At 43.4% G+C, this 15,164-nt stretch overlaps 1 pseudogene; it reads right to left on the bottom strand.

Moving 5' to 3' along the window:
* Window positions 1–12,995: 12,995 nt before the first annotated feature.
* On the bottom strand, window positions 12,996–14,039 carry LOC115319830 (annotated as a pseudogene).
* Between the last annotated feature and the right edge of the window lie 1,125 nt (window positions 14,040–15,164).

Below are 15,164 nucleotides of genomic sequence, written 5' to 3' on the forward strand. Positions count from 1 at the left end.
CTTAGGAGTAAATAAAAACATCTGCCGGTCCCAAAATTCAAACCCGGGACCTCTGCATGACAGTCGGGCGCGGTGCCCACTGGGCTACCCCTAAGCACGCCGTAATATGCAGTCTACTTTTTCAGCATTCGTCCACTGGTTGCATCCCACACGAGCGGAAGGTTGGGAAGGTCGTTCCAATCTACAAAAGTGGCGACCGTCACTCTGCGGGAAACTACCGTCTTATATCATTAACCAGTGTTGTATGCAAGTTGTTAGAACCCAATATTTCCTCATGTAGTATCGCTTTTGGAATCTACTAACAACTTTTTCTACCAAGATCAGTACAGGTTTCGTAAAAGATATTCATGCTAGAGGCAGTTGCCGGAGTTCACCCATGATAGTCATGTTAATATGAACACTAACTCCCAAATATGATGCCATATTTTTTGATTACTCTAAGGCTTTCGATCATGTATCTCTCTGTCATTTAATATCAAAACTTTCCTCACTGAATCTTGATTCTCCCACTTTATCATGGATTAAAAATTTCCTTTGTGAAAAACAGCTCAAAAGGGAAAAGGACAAAAAGGAAGGACTACATAGGATAAGTGCTGAATAATAACTGATTTTTCATTGGAATGTGTAGATGGCACTATGTTCGCACGGGCATAGGGCGCACCGTGGATTCTGCACTTCTTTCTTCTTCATTGCACACTCCACATGCTAACCAAGATCCAGAAAATGAATCTCACTGTTCGTTGGAGTCAGTGAAGGTTGGCTCACTCAAGATGGTCTGTTTTTTATTATGTAATAGGTTTCCTTCATTTCCTAACACATTTGGTCTTGGTGTTTAAACAATGCAATGGTGTTGGAGAACTGCGGTTTGCACCCGCAATCGCGACAGTGCACCGCTAAATACTAGTATTAGGTCCCTTGCAATGAGCTTTGCTGTTCTCAGAGTTCGATGTTCAGGCATCGCCCGGTCACCCAGGTATCCTGGTCACCAGATAGAAATCAGAAACATTAAAAGATATATTTTTGTAATTATTGGAACTTTAAATATTCTGAAATGTTTTCTGTATGTTCAGTAACCTATGGGGCTGTCATGTAATGAATACTCTTACTTGCCTAATTTCTGTGTCCTGGCCCCTTTCAAGTAATTTCATTTGGGTTTACAGCTTTCTTGAATCACACTGGCACCTGCAGTGCACTTACGTGTAACTCATAGTTTGCAGGTATCGGGTGGTTTAGTTCGTCATTGCATTCTGTTCAGAACCTAACCACATTCCACATTTTTTTGTTTTTCTTTGTTTTCGAGGTTCTATAGTTGTTCATATAGACTTGATTGCTGTGCAAGTTACGAACATTGCCTTCCACTTGAAAGCCGGACGTAACCCACTAATTATTTTTCAAGAAAAAAGATACAAACATGTTTTACTCAGTGCTGTATCTTGTGTGCACTTGCTTGAAATTTCTTACTAACACGGTGTTCAAACACCTATCTCTGAGAGGTGCACTTGGCAGTAACTTCTGAATTTAACTTGTGACAGCAGGCTTGATGAAACTCATTGAATCTGGAAATTTCATTTTGAAAGGTATTTTTCGAACTTGCCTTGTTAAAGTGGTTTCATAGCATAAGTCACAAGTTGGTTTCACTGCTTAGTGCCTGCCAGAATGAATCTGAGTTACCTGCACTGCGCTTATGTATAACTCATAGTTTGCTGAAATCGGGAGGTTTAGTTTGTCATTGCATTCTGTTCAGAACCTAATCACATTCCACTTTTTTTTTTCCAGGTCCTGTAGTTTTCCGTTTGGACTTGATTGCTCTGGAAGTTAGAGATTACCTTCCACATAAAAGCTGGACATGGCCTACTAATTTTTTCCCAAGAATAAAGGTATGAACAGGTTTTACTCCGTATTGCATCTTATGTGCACTTGCTTGAAATTTCTTACTAACATAGTGTGTAATTATCTCTGAGAGACACAGTTGGCAGTAACTTTTGAAAGTAACTCGTGACAGCATGCTTGAAGAAACTCATTGATTGCAGCAATTTTGTCTTCGAAGGCATTTTCGGACTTCCCTTGTTAGTTCGTAGCATAAGTCTCAAGTTGGTTTTGCTGTCTAGTTCTCGCGAGGAGTTCAGCTGAGGCTCTTGCAATGCGCTTACGTGTAACTCATAGTTTGCAGAAATTGGGAAATTTATTCTGTCATCGCACTCTGTTAATAATCTAATCACATTTCATATTTTCTGTTTTGCTTTTCCAGGATCTGTAGTTCTTCATATGGACTTTATTGCTCTGAAAATCAGAGATTGCCTTCTACATGAAAGCTGGAAATGGCCCACTAATTATTTCTTGAGAAAAAAAAAGGTATGAACATGTTTTACCTAGTACTGTATCTTGTGTGCACTTGCTTCAAATTTCTAACTGTTTAAGCACCTGCTAACCGCTGGGATGCGCAGTTGGCGTTAACTCTTGAAAGTAACTTGGGCCCACAACCTAATCACATTTTATGGGCGCTAGATATTTAATTTGAATTGTTCCGGCATCAAAAATTAGTTGGCATGTTCTCCGTAACTTGGGGCACCAGAAAACTGCAACTCTCAATCACTGAGCTGCATGTCAGGCGTGACAACGGGAATCATTCACACATTAAAAATTAGCTGCCGTGTTGTCCACACCTTGCAGCAACGGCTAGAGCCTGTTGAACTGCTAGCTGCAATGATCTAATAAAACGGACGTCTCAGTGAACAATAATTATATTAGTAAAATGCCATATTTATTGTTCACTGAGGCATCCATTTTGTTAAGTCACTGCAGCTCGCAGTTCAACAGGCTCTGGCCGTTGCTTCAAGGTGTGAACAACGCGCCAGCTAATTTAAACGATTCCCGCCGTCGCAAGTTACGGAAAACATGGCAGCTAATTTTTGATGCCGGAACAATTCCCGTATCCGTGCATCGCGTGCGGTACAGTGACTGAGAGTTACAGTTTTCTGCCATGCTTCTACGGGTCAAGTTACGGGGAAAACCGTAGGGCCTCATTACTCTCATGCACGTAAGACATAGTTAATGCTGTGACCATGATGGAAGACAACGGTAATTGTACCGGCATCAAAAATTAGCTGGCAATTTCTATTAATTTGACAGAATTTGTTTTTACAGTGAATGTACTTTTTGTCAGGATCCGATGAGCTTGGATTGTGTCTAACTCTGGACCGGGAATCTCTGACAAGTCCAGCGTGTAATCCACGGCGAAAGGCCCTTTACAGCGCTATTTGTAAGTGCTTTTTATTCTAATAGTTCATGAAAGACGTTATGATTGGTTACTTTTGTGTTCGAAGTCATGTTTATTTCATTTTTGCTGTTAAAATATGGCTGTCTTCTTGGCGGTAGATGTGTGCTGTAGTAAAGTCCTCCCAGTAGGTCCAAAGCCGAATGCCACAGAGCGTTGAGTTAGTCCTTATTTGCCAAGATTCGGCTTGTTGGGTGCGAGTGGAGTGTCAGTTATGTCACTGCGATATGTGAATGTATTTGCCAGTAATTGTCTTTAGTCAACGATTTCTTTTTATATAACTGATTTATTTTAAATTCTTGATTCATTCAAATGTCATGTTCTTTCCTATAACAGGGTATTTATTCGACTTAATTTAGTAGTACATTTGACGCTAGTGAGCTGAAGAGGAAGGCCAGCGGTTCGATTTTTAACTTGTAAATGATATGGAGGCACTATGGGTACATTTATGACTACATATTTCTGTGCCGCAAATACTGTAAGCCTTAAAACATTTTTTTGTTTGTTTTCAAATCAACATAGAAATATAGGTGTGAACTTATATGGCGAGGTTGTAATTATCAGTTCTTAAAAACCGGTAAAAGGAAAAAAAAATTTTTTTTTTTTTTAAATCTGGTTGGGGCACGCGTGTCAAAGAAAATTTAAGTGAAAAAAATTTTTTATTTTAGAGAAATATTGATGGCATGAGGTGCCTTGCAACTAAGTCAATAGTCACCTCCTTTCAACTGCTTTTCTCTTGGCATTCGGGCGTGCGGAGGAGAGGTGGATCGGCTTCGCCTTAACGTTAAGGTGGAAAGAGCAAATGACCATTCTGTGATGTCATGGACTTTGCCCGCATAATTTCAAATCAATCTTTTGCCGTCAATATTGCTCTAAAAATTTTTATTTTTTTCGCATAAAATTTATTTTTTGACACGCGTGTCCCAACCAAACTGCTTAAAATATATATATATATTTTTTTTTCATAGCCTCTTCAAGGTTAGATGAAGGGTTAAGGGTCACTATGATGTTGCAAGGTTAGGCCTAAGCAATTTATAGGTTCACCTTCCTACTATTTGAAAAAACGAAAAAAAGAGCTCTAAATTCGACCTTGCAATGCAATGCATTCAGAGTGGTGCAACCAGTTCATTCACATGCAACGAGAAATTTAGAGCCCACATCTTTTGTGCAGCTAGCTGCAGGATGAGGTGGCACACATGAACAGCTTGCTGACTATCTTGTAGTGTCGGCATGCCACGATGCATTCTTTGTTTTGACATGTGGCACATTTATCAATTATTTTAACTCTTGCGAATCAAAACCTGTGTGTTCTTGGGTTGGGGTACTTTTATATATATATATTTAGAATTTGTGCATTTTAGTATGTATAATTTTTTTTTTTCTTTTTTAAGGTTAAAATGTACTTTATGGCAAATTAGCTCCTTGTAGAGTTGAAATTACTTTTAATTAATGGTCTCCCCAAACTGAGATGTTACATGCATTCGCTAGCTTTTTTTTTTTTTTGTAAAGTTGTAAAATAAACTATAATATACGGCAGTCAGCACTGAACCACCACAATAGATTGTTCACACTAACTAATCTATGAAAACTTGGACGAGTCTACTTGGACAAATCCAGATGTTAAGAAATTGCATTCATCCTACCCTTCGGGAAAGTCTGTATAAATATAGAGCTATGTCTTTTACCACTGTGGGCAGAGGCCAGCTGAATTGCTACCGTTTGGAAGGTGGAGGGGTGATGTGCAGGGAAGCTAAACCCTGTCCCCCTCTCCCATATTGTTTGCTATAATTGTTTCAAATGTCAGGAAAAAGGGGGGGGGCAACTGCCCCCTCCCCTTGCACCCTTGTCCCGATGCCACTGGCAGGGGGTGCTAGCTTGGGGATGCCATAAATAAATGCAACCACTTACGGCTGCCATTGCATACAAAGGAAAAAAATAGAGAGAGAGGGAGAGAGATGTGGATTATTTTTCTTTTAGGTGTTCATGTCAGAAGGGGTACTAATGGTTTTGGATGGTTGCGGCTGAGTGAGCTAGCCATGAGTGCTGCCTAAGTGTTTGGTTCGGACTCTTGTTCAATCGGCAAAAATGCAAGTCCCAGCCAACTATACAAGTATATTCTATGAATGGCTCCTGGGATTTTCGAAAATGGTCTATTGTCTTGCAAATGAGTGCACTGGTATTAACTAAGGGCACTTAGCAAGCTTACTCTTTTTTAATATTTCTGACTTTACATTTATGCATTCATTCTTCACAGGAGGAGTGGCACGACGGATCGACCTGCCCGGTGATGTGCAGTGATGAAGAGGACTCAAGTGCCATAACTCTGGTGTCGGAGGACCACTTCTTTGAGGTGACGGATATTGTGGCTCGTGCTGTGCTCGTTCTTGCACTGCACTGGGTCCACGACATATCTTACCGTCAAAAAGCAAGCCGGTCACTCGCAGTGATTGGGCACTTCATTGGTTTGAAGTACAAGATAAAGTCCGTCCTGGCTTTGGATCTGATATCAAAATTAGAAACTTTTAGCCAGAGGGAATTTAGGTGCCAGTTTTGGTTTTTTTGCCATGTGCTGAAATTAAAGTCTTGGTTTATTAAGCTTTTTTCTACTGTTTTTATTCTTTCCATGCTGACTTTTCTACTCTGTACAGGCTCATTATCTATGTGCCGTTCCACATTTCCTATGCAACCATCTTGTAAACATGTACATAGCCGATTTTAGATTTTAGGGCTACTGTTCATTGCAAAATACTTGAGTTGTCCCTAGTTGTATGCAACAACTCCTGCAATAAGGCCAAAAGCATTCCACATTACAGTGAAATCAAGAGAGGTATTGACATTCATAAAATAATTGCAAAAAGAAAAGTACAGTGGTCGCACTTTAACTGGCTAGAAATGCTGATTGCCAGTAGAGTTTTTTTTTTTTTTTAACTTTTTTTCCAGCAAACTTTTTATTAACAAACAGCCAAATTTACACTTCTGTTCTTCTAATTTTCTTTTCATGCGTTTCTCTTACTTTTTACTGGGTTAACTTGCACTCAACAACACAACAAAAACAACATATAAGAGTATAATTGAGTGCAGTTTGTGTGACCCCTTCCTGAAAAGTGTGTTTGATTCTTTTATACGGAGTTTAGGCACACGGGGGTGTACTTTACACAATTCTTTGTGGAGAGGAATTGACTCTATTAAAGAGTTAAGCACTCTTCGAAAAGGGGTCACACAAACTGCTCAAGTGTGCTGTTATTTGACATTAACTCTTGCTAGAGAGCATACTTAACTCTTTAGTATGAAGTGTAGGCAACACTTCTAATGGAGTTTTATTTACTCTCCTCAAAATGGTCATCACAACTCTTCCTAGAGAGCATGCTTAATTCTTTAATACAGAGTTTAAGCAACACTTCTAATGGAGTTGTAGTTACTCTGCACAAACAAGTGAAATCAACTCCTCCTCGAGAGTTTTTTTAACTCTTTACACAGAGTTTAGACAACACTTTTAATGGAGTTCTCATTACTCTACACAAAAAAGTTAAATCAACTCTTCAGGGAGAGTATGTTTAACTCTTAAGTACAGAGTTTAGGCCACACTTCTAATGGAGCTGTAGTTACTCTACACGATGGAGTGAAGGTAACCCTTCCTGGTGAGTACGCGTAACTCTTGAATACAGAGTTGAAGTTACTCTACATGAAGGAGTGAAGGTAACTCTGCTTGGAGAGCCTCCTTAACTCGTTAACAAGGAGTTTAGGCAATACTTTTGATAGAGTTATAGTCATTCTACACAAAGGAGTGATATTAATTCTCGTCAAAGAGTTTAGACAACACTTTTTATGGAGTTATAGTTACTCTACACAAAGGAGTGAAATTAACTCTCACACTTACACATCGAAAGAGTAGTGCTGACTCTGGCAAAAGTATTGGCATGACTCTTTATAGAAGAGTTAAGTGAACACTCGCATGGCAGAGTTAAACTGACTCTCGTCGTTGAAGAGTAACCGTTACTCTCAATAGAGAGTGTGGTTTGCGACAACCCAGATACTCTCCAAAAAGAGTCGAGTCGACACTTGTCGACTCCTTTTTTTTTTAGAGTGTAGGGAAAGATATCCTCAATCGACCTAGACGTGGGTGCTCTGGCACGTTTGATTTTTGAATAGGTGTTCGAACGCTTGACAAATACTTATTCGATCTCCAAACACCCGATATAATGATCGCAGCACATCATAAGATACTCGCTTTCGAGCACCGCGTAAGAGCTTCAATATTACTACTTTTGTGCGTTTCTTTCGTTTACTTGCGTGTATTGCCTGGTGTCAGGCAATAGCCGGTGGTGCCACTGGGCTCGCCATCGGCGATCCAGCTTACTACAATAGAGGTCAGTGTCCGGCACTGACACCAGTCGTTACGTCTTTTTCTGACCTTTCTGAAAAGAGCAAGAGAGCGCATCAGTGATGTAGGGAATATTAAATGAATTGGAAAAACAACTGCGCTGTAAGCAACGGGTGGCGCTGCGCTCACGCGCACCTTGTGTACTGATCAGAATTACGTGATTTCGACTAGAGTTTACCGCGAATACAAAAGTAAATGTGACTAGTTATTTCAGAAAGCCATTTACATGCTCTCTTGGTCATTGTATTTATGCCAAGCGCCTACATATTAAGATGCAGCCGCCTGCGTTCACGGCAAGCAATCTCCAGGATGTCCACCACTTGAACTTCAATGCTGCGGTGAACATTCGAAAGCACTAGACCCAGCAGTCGCTGATTTGAAGAGAACGCTCTCGGGTATGTTTTCAATTGTCGTATTGAAGAGGAAGAGCGCTCAGCTTCTGCCGCTGTTACGCGCAGAGTCGCTAGGATCTTGAGGAAACGATAGACGTTTGGGAATAGAGCCTCCGGACGGAGGGCGACCGCCTGTAGTGCAGACGCGACGGGCGTTCCACGTTTCTCCCTCTTTCATTGGACGCTTAAAATTTCCCTATTTTCGGCAATTTCCCTCACTTCGTGAATTTCCCTTCCATCGAGACGCCCCTCTCGATGGTCGCTCACGGATTCGATGAAGTCCGTCTTGCTTTCTGCTTTGCATGTCGAGGTGGCATGCGATGTGATCCGATATTAGATTCATCTTTTCGTTAACATTAATACCAATCGAGATCGCAGAAAAAAAGCTTTCCCCGCCGTTAGCGTTCGGAGCATGTGCAAGCAAAATAAAACTGAATAGAAACTGTACACGAAAAAAAAAACAAATTACCGCATCTTTACATGGTAAATGATGTTGATTGGGGCGAAGCTCTGGTGGTGCTGATGATACTGATTTGGTTCATAGGTAGTGCTGATTAACGCGATTATATACGCATTCGACCGCAGCGCCCTCTCCTGTATAGACGTTGAGCGGCTACATGCAACGTTTCATCCATGACATCCCCAGCTCTTGAGACCACATCTCAGAGCCCCCTACTCGTCCCGCAGTCATGCACGAGTGATTAAGGCGATGGACTAGAAATCTATTGGGGTCTCCCCGCACAGGTCTGAATCCTGTCGACTGCGGGTGCAAACATTTTTTTTTCTTTTTTTAAGAAGACCAATGGGATGGCAATCGATGTGAGCACGGTCGCAGGACGGACAAGGCTAGACCCTAAGGAGCTTCGCCCCTAAAATCATCTCTACCCAAGTTTTCAGGTATCTGGCATGGTCGCTTCTCTTTGAGAGACGCCAATTGTTACGGCGCGTCAGGCATGGCCTTTCTGTAGATCATTTCTTCTTTGTGTGTAGCAGTGTTGCGGAGTTGCCACTCCGGAGTTGGAATGATTCCGGAATCATTCCACATTTTCGCGACCCCGGAATGGAATGGGAATGGAATGGCGGCAACGTTGAGGGGAATGGAATGGGAATGGAATTAGGTGCCTTTTGCCCTGAATGGAATGGGAATGGAATGGGCCAGGTTCTTTATATATTTTTTTTATTCATTAATTTTTTTTTTTTTTAACGTTTAGTTATACCGAGTTAGTCAGCGAGTCAGATGCTCAGAAATAAAATAAGCGGGAAACTGCAAACACGCGTAAAGCCCTAACAAATGTATACGAAAAAAAAAAATGCAATACAAAAAACAAGCGTCAAAGCAAAGAACAAAGGGGGGAGGGAAGGGGGGCGGCGGTGGCGCCTTTCACCAGTGAAGTTCAACATAAATCCGAATGCGTCTGCGCCTGTTGCACGGCTCAAGGGTACGTCATCCGTCGACGTGAGCCTGACCCGCTGCTCACGTGATCCGATACCCAGGAAGAAGGCCAGACGTGGCCTCGCTGTGCCAACTGAGACTTCGTACTCCTGCGACTCGTCTCGAGCGCGCTGTTTCTCGGAGAGCTCACACCTGTGCCGGCCATCTCAGATCGCAATCCACAGGTCTCTGTTTGGATGATGCTAGCCGAAACTTGAGGACTGCCATTCATGCGTTGGAATTGGAGAGTCGGCAGGAAGGACCGTCACAACAGGGATGCCACCGTATAGATTTTTCAACCGTAACAAAAGATAAGACATGTGCTCCAGGATGCTTAATGTGGTCCACCCTATTCTCGCAAATTCCAAATGCAACTGCCTGCATGGTCTTCAACGAGGTCACCTACAACGAAAGTACGTACTGTCCTTTCATACAGCAGCGTGGGTAAAGTTTCATGTTCAAGGCCACACCTACAGATAAAAAATACTAGCTCATTCCGCCGTGACGTCATGTGATCAGTGTTGACAGGGGCGCCCTTATTGGACAGGGAAGTGATGATGTTTTGGTGGAATTTATTTAGAGGTCGAAGTCTTTTCGCATTACTGGTCAGAGAGACAAGATGCCTGGGAAGGGACCGCGGTCAATCCTTGATGAAACGTTTTTTGAACCCCTTGAAGACTCCTCTTCGTCCGGCGGTCAGCTTTCTGTGTCAATCCGAAGAGAGGAGGAAAGTGCATGTACGGCGGTTGTTGCACCCTCTCCCCTAGCATTGACGGCATTGCCACAGAAAGCCGACTGCGAGTTTAAGGCGAAGCGCCAAGCCTGCAGAAAAATAATATCAACATAAAAAAAAACTTTCACTTCAAATTTAAAGCCTCATCTCAGTTGGCGTCTCAAAGAAATTTGAAAAATGTATTGCATTATCAGTATTTATATTTCTGCCCTCCCTAAAATGTATTCCTGCATTTAATTTTCCAAAAACTTTTTGACTCTTTTTAAAATGTATTTCCGGTACGTATCGCAATACATTTTTACAGATATATTTGAGTATCAGCATTTTAGCTACTATTTTCATCTATACCAGGATTTCCACTTCCAAATACATTTTTGACTATCTCTGCCCAACCCTGCCATGCAATGCAACTGTCAAGTGCCAATTTTTACGTTTAGGAATTGAAGGAATGGAATGGAACGATTCAGCCATTTCATGAGTGGGAATGGGCCCAGTCTCCCCATTCCTAGGAGTTGAAAGGAATTGAATTATCGCAAACTCTAATTCCCCGGAATGGAATTGGAATGGAATGGGGGTGCCCATTCCGCAACACTGGTGTGTAGGCTCCTCCCGCAGTTCATTTGTACCCTGCCGCACAGGCTGTCGACCAACAACTTTTAGAAAACTATCGTTCACCGAGAAAGTCTATTTAGCTCAATTCTTTCTCCATTATTGATTAAACGTTGTGCACAGGACTGAGCACTACCAAGCTCAGTTTTTCACCAACACATTTGATGCTGTTCCGCGGTGCTACACCGAACCGATGGTCCTCTTGTTCTTTGCCACTGCACTAGATGTTCACTTATTTTCAAGCTAATTGAGCCGTCCGAGCAGCCGGAATCCTCGAGTAGCATGGGCGTCGGCAGGATTTTTTCTTGAGGGGAGGGGGGCAAACTGACGGCCCTTCGCAATGTGCGCCCGAGGGGAGGGGGGGGGGGGGGGGGAGGGGGGGGGGGGGAGGGGGGGGGGGTCGTTTAACAGTAAAATACGAAAAATCTAAATACAGCTTGCAAGATGCACATAATATTTTTTATTAAACAATTACTTTAAAAAGTACAATGCATCAGTAATACTAATTTTAAAGTAAGAAAAAAAAAACTTCTATACAGCGTGAAACAAGGAGACGCCAGGCTCTTTAAATCGACCGGAAAATTCGGTTTCTTAACCTATCGCGCTACGACTTTGTGCAGCGTGGCCCACAAATGGTGCATTTTCTTTTTTTTTTTTTTTTGTAAAGTTTGCGAAGAGCGAACTTACCTGGGGAAAAGGTAAAGAAAGAAAAAGGCTTAGCTCCTATGGAAACGCAGCGACGCCACCGGTCGGCAAACAACACGGCGCCGTTTCGCACGGGACACAAGAGATGGCGCAAGCGGTCGCGACGCCAACTGCCGCCAACCAACGAGCAAACGACGCCGAGAGCCCGCCCTTTTGCAGACAAGGAACTGCAGTTCCTTGTTGTTACCGCGCCTGTCTTTTTTGTTTCTGCGACTGTCGCCGCCTGCGGAACGCGCGCCGCTTTTGAGTCGAAAAGAACGTCTGCTAAAAAGGCCTGCTCTCGGCGCCGTATGCTCGTTCGTTGGCGGCGTTTGTTGCGCCATCTCTTGTCTCCCGTGCGAAACGGCGCCGAGTTGTTTGAAGACCGGTGGCGTCGCTGCGTTTCCATAGGAGCTAAGCCTTTTTCTTTCTTTACTTTTTTTTTCAGGTAAGTTCGCTCTTCGCAAATTTTACAAAAAAGAAAAAAATCACCATCTGAGGGCAACGCTGCACAAAGTCGTAGCGCAGTAGGTTAAGAAACCGAATTTTCCGGTCGATTTAAAGAGCCTGGCGTCTCCTTGTTTCACCCTGTAGATATGTACACACAGTGAAAAAAAGTAAGGAATATAGTCCATGACGCGGCAAAACAGCAAAACAGTCCACATAGTTTATAATTATCTCAGAGATAAAAAATACGAAGATTTTATATGCAAGTATTGGCATCATATGTACTGTACACAATAAAACAGCAAGACAGTGTATCTAAGACGCGCACATATAATAAATTGTTGCAGCGATGAACAATACCCTTTTATTTCCATAATTAAATGTATTTATCGTTTATACAAGTTTTTAAAAGCTACCCCAAGTTGGCCTATGTTCAAATTTACAACTCTAATTTTCTGCACAAAACTGTATTCGCTCGTAATATTAATCGAAGCGTTTCCCGGGTTGTGGTCTGTGGAATATATCTGAAAGCTGCGTTGGCTCTGTTGGAAAGCTAGCAGGGCGGGCTACCATCGGAGGGTTAGTTGCCATAGTAACTTTCCGTTCGACGCGGGTTCCCTTAGCTTGCCTCGGCACAGTCGGACGCGGCTGTTTGAAGGACTTCAATCACGAAAGACAAGGAGCATCCGTCTAGGCGCACGCATCGCAAGCTCATCAACCACCCTCTCCGCGAACTTTCTCTGTCCTGTCTTTTCGATTTTTTCCCGATGAAAGGATATCATGCAAAGACCGGACAGTCGGTCCGACATCGTAGAGCGAAGCCACGTTTTTACACGTCGCATTGTGCTGAACGAACGGTCGGGACAGCACGTCGTTGCGGGGAACGTTATTGCCGTTTGCAGGGCATGGCTCACGGCGGGATAAATCCCCTCAGCAAACGTGAGCAGGCTCATGAGGCCCCCACCGAAGTCGCTATTCCTCCACGACCTACGCCACAGTTGAACTTCGCATTGGAAGTTGCCAAAATCAAAATGCTCCGCAAATGGCTGGCACAGTTTGACCCTGACATCATCTTCAGAAAGCTGCTTCAGGGACCTTGGGTGCAGCAACAGCAAAGCGAACGCGGGTGTTTTATTTTCCCCGAACTTTTCTTCGAGGGCTGACAGCAGGGAATTCAAGTACGGAATAAAGATGCTCCGGCGGTAGTGCTCTTCTGCTGTTCCCACGACGTTGGACCTGTGAACTTGTTGTCCAACCATTCGTGGCGTAGCGATTTCTACGTCCACCTGCCGGGACGTCTCTTCGACCTTCGAGATGTCCTTGAAAACGCCTTCCGCGTTTTCTGTTTTCAAGTATGGTTGAGGTGAGCACGCGAATGTGCTCTTTCACTTTCAAAATGTCTATCTGAACGGACTGCAGGATGTTCGTCACCGGTTCCAGGAGTGCAGAATACCTCGCAATAATCGTGAGGCAAACAAGAAACGATGGGGGGCTCAAGCTACAAACGAGCTGGTACGCTGTTTCTCGCGTTTGTTTGTCCGTGGATGACAGGAGTTTTTCCAACGCCTCCATAACGCTTATAAAGTTCTCGTGAAACAAGCGGATGCTCTTGTACTTTGAACTCCACCGAGTGTCACAAAGTAGAGGCAGCGCGGGTGCATGCTTCCTTCTGAGGGGGCTTTCTCTGAAGAACTTGATTGCCGCTTTGACAGAGGCCACCGCATTTCTCACCTCTGACACCAAGTTGGCCTTGTTCACAACCAAGTTTAGACGGTGTGAGGCGCAGTGGAAGTACAAGGCTCGCGGCTGCTTTTTCCCGATCCTAGCCTGTACACCGGATATGCATCCTGACATTGAAGAGCAACCGTCATATCCCTGGCCCACAAGGTTTTTTAGGTCAGTCCTAACTCCTCGAGAGTTTGGAGAATGGCGGTGGAAATTGCCCCTGCGTTCATTTCTCTGAGGGAAACCATGCCCACAAATTCCTCTCGTAGAATTTTGCTTTTCATGTCAACGAAGCGAATGCCCAGCGTGAGTTGTTCCGTTCCCGAAATGTCTGCTGACTCATCTGCCAGTATAGAGTACAGTCATGAACTGTTACACGCTCCTACAATATCCGCCCGCAAAAGTTCTTCGCTGATTTTTATGAGCTCATTCTGGGTGCTCACTGAGGTGCACCTTGCGTTCTTGGCGCAGTTTTTGAGGCGAGTTTCCAGGATACACTGTAAAAAAAAAGTTATGTAAAAAAACAGAAATTGTCTGGCAGCTGGCCTGCCAGAAAATTTCTGTAAAGCATTTTTTTTGTTTTTAAATTTTTGTTATTTAACATACTTCTTCTGCTTCTATATAATTTTTGCAAAATTACAAGGTCTGTGAAACTCCTTTCACGGAACTTGTGATTTTCCAGTAGAAATCCAGTAGTAATAGGCCCATAGAACGGTGGCCCCCACCGTTCTATGGGCGAGACTTCAAACGAGCCACGACCTCCACCTAAATTGTATCTAAAATCTAAATTGTTGCCCAAAAAATAAAATGTTTAAAGTTTAAAATGTTTCCCATCTATGCCCTTTTAAAACTTTATTTCAGTATTTAAGATTTGTATGAACGCCCACCACCAAAAGATCACCCGTCCCGTTTTTTAGGCTGAATACCCATAAGAAACATTCCGAAACATCGCCACCCGCAGACGCGCGACATGATGGCTGTCAACGCGGCGCCTTGCGCCAGTCCCGGTTATCTCGTGCACGTCGGGCGGGAGCGAGTAAAGAAGACACGACTTCGAGCATGAACGGAAGCAGATTCTCGAAACGTGAATCTTGAGAGTGGCCGCGCGCAGTGGCGTCGGAAGTATTTCTGAGGTGGGGGGGGCAACGGAATTGGGGTGGGGTGGGGGGGGGGGGGGGGGATGAAGCATCTAGAACAATATGGATATATAAAATCGAAACGCTCACAAACGTTTATTTAGAACGAATATATGTCCTTCCTCTTTTGGAATGTGGTGATCTTGTTTTTCTCTCATGTTGACGTCTTCAAACAGCGTGAAATAAGAAAGAGCTCACTGGTGCCCGAATACGGTTCGTCGTTCAGCCGTCCTCGACACGAACTCTCTGATGATAGAGTTCAGATCAAGTTTTGCTGCTCGCTTACTATTTACGTGCAGCACCATCACCTGAGTCAGTCACTTTTGTGACATGGTAGCTCTGAGGTAATTC

The sequence above is a fragment of the Ixodes scapularis genome, unplaced genomic scaffold (genome assembly GCF_016920785.2).
Source record: "Ixodes scapularis isolate PalLabHiFi unplaced genomic scaffold, ASM1692078v2 PGA_scaffold8__174_contigs__length_109621045, whole genome shotgun sequence".
Lineage (NCBI taxonomy): Eukaryota > Metazoa > Arthropoda > Arachnida > Ixodida > Ixodidae > Ixodes > Ixodes scapularis.